The sequence below is a fragment of the Apteryx mantelli genome, chromosome 8, assembly GCF_036417845.1.
Source record: "Apteryx mantelli isolate bAptMan1 chromosome 8, bAptMan1.hap1, whole genome shotgun sequence".
Taxonomy (NCBI): Eukaryota; Metazoa; Chordata; class Aves; order Apterygiformes; family Apterygidae; genus Apteryx; species Apteryx mantelli.
In genome coordinates, this window is record NC_089985.1 from 22,253,320 (window position 1) to 22,260,653 (window position 7,334).

The 7,334-nt window shown below is 42.7% G+C and overlaps 1 long non-coding RNA gene across 1 annotated transcript; it reads right to left on the bottom strand.

The window, feature by feature from the left end:
• Positions 1-3,349: 3,349 nt before the first annotated feature.
• Positions 3,350-6,055, bottom strand: LOC106499692 (uncharacterized). Its single transcript, XR_001295230.2, has 3 exons — positions 6,000-6,055; positions 4,070-4,135; positions 3,350-3,434 (listed from the first exon to the last, which is right to left on the bottom strand). It is a non-coding gene; the product is annotated as an uncharacterized lncRNA (long non-coding RNA).
• Between the last annotated feature and the right edge of the window lie 1,279 nt (positions 6,056-7,334).

Consider the following 7,334-nt stretch of genomic DNA (forward strand, 5'->3'; position numbering starts at 1 on the left):
GTAATACTGAGTAATCATGCTATAACATCCATGTATTTGCAATGTTTGCTTCTTGGAGTTACATCAGTATGCAGCACAGTCACGTTTCCCATTCCAGAATAATGCCAGGGCATCACCCCATGATTCACTCCTGGTCCTCTCTGACGCTCATCACTGATGAGAGACTTCTGTGACAACTCTGCAAATTCCACTCTCCAAAGCATCACTTCCAGGAGAGACTGAACTGATATCTCTTGAAATTTGCAAAATGTAATTTAAAAAGTACATTTCATCCCACCTTGCTCTTTTCATCTAGAGAATCTGAAACAAGATAGAGGTATTTAAATGTTCCAAAGGGTTCTTCTCACAACATTTTCAAGAAAGTCAAGGATTTGAAAACCCTGCTACATCTGTGTAAATTTTACACTGTACCCATCACGTAGATTTTAAGCACCTCCAAAGCTCTTGAGTACTTTGTGACCCCCTACATTTGATAAGCCTCATGGGTGCCTATCTTTTGAAAATAAGAGGTCGAACCTCTTGAGAGTCATTTGTTACCAAAGAAGCTTCTGTCTCACAAATCATAGACCTGACATAGCCTATCAGATGTAAGTTCACTGAAGAAACCTTGTAGCTGTAAATACATTAGTGATATATAATGTTATCACTGCAAACTCTTATTTGACTACAACCCTTACTGGCCTATGAATTTCATTGCAAAGAACAGTTACTCATTATATATATATATATATATATAAAAATATAAAATGTATGCATGCATGTGGCTACAGGCTCCTGAATTCGTAAATTGTAAACTATATTAAATATACTGAAAACTGACTGATGATGAGTGCTGCTCTTCTAGGCTAATTTTTCTTCTAAACCATGATATGAAAATTCCAGCTAATGGGCTCGTGACAAGACTAAACAGGGGTAATAGCAGACTTAATCAAGAAAACAAATGGGATTCATTAAAAGCTGGCACTCGGCGGATAATCTTTGGAGAGTTCTCACCTCAATCTACATGTCCCTGTAAAAAAAAAAAAATTTTGAAATCTTCAGCTGTTTTTATCTCAGGCTGTTGAGCCAGTTCAGTGGAACTTCATAATGGAAAATATTAGACATGGTTAACTCTGGACTTCGTGTTCCATGTTTTTAAAGATGTGTCCTCTTTCCAACTCTTTTTATACTCTTTATCTCAGTATTCACTGTAAAACATTAAGTAGCATTTTCTTCTCACAGCTGGGAACACAAATTAGCTATAGTTTTCACGTCCACCTCTAACATATAGCTTAAGACAATGTTTCAGCACTGAAAGTATTTCTTGACAAAAGCCACTAAGGAAAGTCTTACATATATAGGCTGAATACAGCTAAATCCAGACACACACGCTGCGTTGTGCACTTCTGCAAGCGGAAAGGCTAGAAATGGAAGCTGAATTCCATTCTTTTAGTTTTAATTTTTTCAGCAAAAGCTTATTTACTCTCACTACCACCTCCTAATTATTTTAGGGAAGTCACATTGTTTTCTTGTTATGTTCTTCTAGCTCTATTTTGAGCAAGGCACATTTTGTGTTAAAGTGTCCAAATTCCTTTCAGGTGGCTGCACCCTCTACAGCATGTGGCTTTACACAGTGTCTAAATTTGCTAAGGCAATTTGAGCATTATCTGATTGCTAATTAATGTCCTATAATAATTCTGACCTTTAAAAAATGTCTTCTAGCACTGCTGTTTTAGAGGCCTGCTGTGCATATACTTATTTTTTTGTGAAATATTTCCACCTACCACTTCTGCTGTCACAGGACCCTCAGCTCTCATAAGTGCTGCTCACTGAGGTTGGGAACAGCCCTGGCTAGCATTTTAAAGTTTGTTTTCCTTCCCCCCCCGTTTGCTTTTAAGGCTTGATTATCTCAGTTACTCTTGCAGAAAACATTGAGAGAGATGAGTTGTTTGCCATGCCAAAGTGTGCTGCGAGCTGCATTAGAACATCTGGCTCCTTGGCAAGCACATTCACATGCAAGTCCTCTCCCTCCAAGTCAACGGGTCCAAATACATGCAGATTAATAATGGGAGAGTAACGACCACCTGAAAGTTATGGGTGAACTATTGAGAGTCTGGCTGTAGTTCATTTGGTGCACAAGAACCCACCACTAACATCCCCACTTTCAGGGGATAGTGTTCACAGTGCCTTTCTGCACAAACTCGAGGGATATCTATGGAACATAAACACTTCTCTGACTCCAAAAGACAGCCCTTCTGCTTCATGTGACCACACATAATTGTTCTGTGGGTACAACTATTGACTCGCTATCTAGCCAGTGTCCTTCACTGACAAATATTAACAATATGGAAACTTTTATTAAAAGCTTATAACATGAGAATAAAATGAGGACCTTCCTTTGTGGTAGAGTTATTTGAGAGGTACAGGATGGCATGCTACAGTTCATGTTTCTGTACTTCTGTAATCAAAAATATATCTAGCAACATAACTTGTATGATAGAAAATACCTTTTTTCTATTTTTTAAGTTAATCCAGAAAAGTGAAATAATATGTCAAGTCAGAAACTACCATAAAAGTGCTTGCTATGATCACCTCTCAGGGAAAAGGCAGTGCTTACAGCTAAGTTTCCTTCACCCAGCACTCTGAGAAAGAGGGCCCAGAGTAATAAGCTGCCTTTCTCAGCAAATTTCTCCTACAGCCCATTTTGTTGACCACTGAACACCACACAACATTGAGGACTTATCCTCATCCCTGTTCTACACATTAGGGAAAACTGAATAGAAGAATTAAGTGACTTGCTGAGGCTGCAAAGAGCCCATTTGCCAGAGCTGGGACAAAGCAGCAGACATCTGCATACCTGCTCCAGGGATATGTCCGTTAGCAGACCCAGAGTTCACACGAACAAGCAGCCTCTCCCAACAGCTCAGCAGCATAGGTCCCAACTGATCACAAACCTAGCAACAGCCACCAAGCTCTTCTGTGGCAATCAGACAACATTTCCCCTTATAGTCACCAGCTGTGTTAAGGCCCTTCCAAAAAAGAGAACAGCTGCAGCCAATGTTTTCACATATTGCAAAAAGAAATACCCAGGAGACTGCCAAAAGGGACAAGAATATCTTCAGGGGAAATGACTGTTTAAGAAAAGACTGTGACAAGATATCAACTCCCGTGATGAAAGGTTATATCCATTTATGTTGTCAAGCTCATAAACTTGTAAAGAATTGCAAACTTTACTTGTTACAAAAATAATAGCAGAGATTATTTTTGGAGACCTCCAAAACCACAGTGAGGACATCCTTGCAGGCCTGCAAAGCCATCTTTTATGAACCCAGCATCAGGGGTTTCCTCTTATACAGTTTCATGAACACTGGGGATTTTCAATGGTTTTGCTTGACATACCACCAACATTCAATGTATCATCTGAGGCATGTTTTGCAGCTGTCAGAAATCTGTACCTGTACAACACAGCATCAAACAGAAGAAAGCTTGCCATAAGAGAGCAGCTAAAACTGTATTCACCTGAAAACTGAGAAGGCATATGAGTAAAAAGAGACATATCCAAAACATGGCACTGGAAAAGACAAAAAAGAATTTTGATTCTTTCTGTAGTTTTGCTAAAGAAGTCAATATTATCAAAGCTTAAAGAACAAAAATAGTCCCCAGGTTTTTCCAAGCTTTTGTTACTGATCACTTATATAAATCATCACTTCTATAAAATCATTATGAAGGGGAACATGCTTATACATGACAGACATCACACATTAGCTGGACACTTTGTACAGCTTTTGGTTTTTGTAAAGAATGTCATTCAGCAGTCCTTTATTATAGGTACAAAATGCCTGTACCACTTAAAGCCATTACACCTGATTATGAAATTATCACATAGGGAAGAAAGAAGTCTTGGCATAGGAAAGCTGAGATAGGAAACACCACACTGAAAGAAAGTGACTGTGTTGGGCAAAACTACCTTGGCATGGTTCTGTTGTCGCTATCTGATATCACTATATACAACAGGCATTTTACCCTGCCACACCAATGCAGCTCAGCACACACCACAGGAAGAGCAGTGAGCATTAACCGTAACACTTACCCGCTGAATGTGCTTGAACCTCTGGTAACTGGACTCTTGTGGCAGTTCACCAACCATGGAAAGAGGCTGCATGAGACAAACCAAATAAATAAGTAAAATCTAAATAACAAGAAAGCCAAATTAGACTCATCAATCTGAGAAACACCAAGAAACAGGATGATAAAAAGAATGAATTTCTGTCCGTGATTGCTGTGTGTCTCACACCAGGTGCTGCGTTTGCCAGTGAAAAAATCCCTACTGCCATAAAGAAAGCCCCTGCACTAGCAGCACAGTTGTTCTGAATGAGTTTCCTGGACTTTCCCGTTTTAACCTGTTCTCACTACATGGATACACGGTTTGTTTTGAGCTCTAGCTCGGGTTCGCAGGGAAAGAGATGCCAGAACAACCAACCACCAGAAAGGATTTTACCACTGCGCAAAGGTGGTTAGTGGGAAGTCACAAGAGCGTATTCCGCATCCAGAGAGAGCTTGCACAGATCAGCAAGACCACTTTGAAGCACAGACCACGGTACACTTTGGACCGCAGGCTTGATGCAAATCTGAGATGATCAGAAGAGAAATCAAGGACAAAGACTGGGATGAGGCTTGATAATAGAGTCTGTTGCCTTTTTTCCCTCCTACAGATAGATTACAGATGCATATGTTAATAACCAGCAAGCAGAACATAATATGGAGACTAAACAGCGATCTTAGGAGTATGCAGAGACCATCTACTCTGCTGCTTTGAAAAGGTCTGGAATATGGAGTACCGGATCCTGCAAAGACTTTCCTGTGAGTAACTCTGATCACATGCATAAGGCTCCTAGTTCAGTGAACATGAACAGGTGCATTCATAAATACTTGCAGTATCAGATAAATATTTTTTACATTTAGTTGTGTTACATCTATTCCAAATAAAAGTGTAAAGAAAAAGCCCTATTTGAACATGAATCTTAAAGCTGCTCTGCAGTGTTTTGTTTTGGGAGTCTGGGAGCAGAATGCCTACTAGATACCAGTAAGACTAAGATTGGTGTATTAAATATGTTGGGTTTGGGGAGGTGGTGGGAAGTTTTATTAATTTTTGCTGCCTTCCATCTCCCATCTACAAAAGCCTCACACAAAGTGTGAGGTTATGACATCGCTGAAGCCTAGTAATGCCCAGTACTTAAAACTTTGATTGCTATCTCTGCCAGCTCCTTCCTGGCTGGGGGGCGAAGAAGGGGAAAGAGATGAAGTTGTCCTTTGACATTTTATATCCAAGCCTTACTGTGATAAGCTTTAGAGATAATTTTCTCAGCAGGTGTTAGGTATTTTTTGTGAGCATTTTAGCAGTGAAACATCATTAAGTGTTCCCGACAAAAGTAATTTGCTACAAAAGTTTTTGGAGGGGTGAAACCCAGACAAATTAGCTTTAGGATTTTAGACACAAAGATGACACGTTCTTTTTGTAGTAATCCTATTACTGTGGATATCCTTTCTAGCATATCTGAACACAGCTTCACTTGTGCTGAACTTACTGTCACACATTCAAGATGTATTTCTCCAACTTTTATAAGAGGGAGCTGCAAATTATTACCATGAAAAATATTTTAAGCATTTTGCAGCCATTTCTGTATGTTTCAAAAGATGCTTTTTCAGCAAGACTAAATCAAATATTTTTTGCCAGGATTCCTTTTAGTTCAATTCAAATAGTAAAATTAATTTTGTCATTTTCTAAATTGTAGCATCACAAAGAACAAGTACAATTACCTTCTTTTAAAGTTTTACTTGTTGATCTCAGAAGGCTGCAATTTTAAATGAGTGGTTTTTTTACAGAACAAAAAGCAACAGTGTGGAGGCAGGACATGCAAACTTTGGATTAATAAAATAATAAAAGAAAATGTTCTCCTTTAACTCTTTCTTCTGTGTGCACATACTACTCAATTTTCAATGTAAATGAAATAAAAATAGACCTTGCAAACGTTCACCAGCTGAGTCATTCCAGGAGCAAAGTCGTGGCCCCGAAGTCCTCTCGCAGCATGATGTACTCTGCCACCATAGCGGAGCAGCCCTGTCACAGCCATTGCCAGCAGACTGGGCCAAATTCAGCTTTCTGGGGATGAACACCCGTGCTGACAGCTGCAGAGCTTTCCACCTCCAGGGCAGAAAGCCCTGCTTGGTTAGCAGGGACAGAGCTTTTCCCAGTCCCCCAGCACCACAGTCTCTCCTCTAAGGTGGAGCACGACGCAGGACGCCGCTCTGCAGAGCCGCACCACTGCTGGCCCTGCGGCGGCTTCGCCTCGGGGCTGCTGCCCGGCCGCCCCACGGGCTCCCACGCCGGTAGCTGCCCCACCAGCCCCTGGGGGAGCCGTGGTGCTCCCCAGGGACGTGCCAGCATGGCATGGCGGGCGGGCTGCGTGCGGGGCTCGGCGCAGGATATTGCACTTTGCCCAATTATTCTGTGCAGTGTCAGTGCTGCGACTGCTTGTGTGCTTGCTCCCGCAGCCTTGCTCCACACCTGCCCTGGGTGCTCTCCTTTCGCCTCCCTTGCCTTTCCACTTGACTAATTCCTTCCCATCACCCCCTCTCCCATCCCTTCCCTGCTGCCCCCAGCCAGGCAGGCTCTCACACACCGGCCCCCGCGCCAGCATTTCGGCAGGGGTGGCCAGAGCAGGGACGGTCCGGGAGCCCGTGCTCCCACCGCTGGGCAAGGCAGGGCCCCAGCCAACATGCTTAATAACAACCCAGGACCATTAGCGGCTCTTGCCTGCGCGTTTGCTCTCCGATAAGAGGGAAGCCTGGCAGTATCACTTTAAGGCAGCGGAGCTCCTGAGATGCCACTGTACACTGTTTTGTTTTGTTTTATAATGGCTCCATTTCACACTCTGATGCAGCTGACTTAACCTACTGTATTTCGCTTTTCTTAATTAGATTTTGCTCATTATTTCCCGAGCACCTCCAAAAGCCAGAGCGGCACAGCGCTGCAGCGTGTCCTGACAGCCGTCTTCCAGCACCATCAGCTTGCAAACAGCAGAGAGGGGAATGCCAGCCGGAAAGCAAAATCCAAGCCCAGCTCCGCAAGGAGGACGCCTCGCTCGGCTGCAGCTGCTAAAATGGCTGCTATTTCTGCTGAAGCAGCCCCAGGGGCTGGGATGATGGTCCGGACCCTCGCGGGCTGCAGGGAAGAAATGTATGTTTTATAATGAGGCAAGAGATGTGCAGCTAAGGAGCTCACTAAACCGTACAGTTGCAGGCGCCGTGGGGGAACGGCTGGCGTTCACGCGGCTGCTGGATTTATGAGCCCCAGC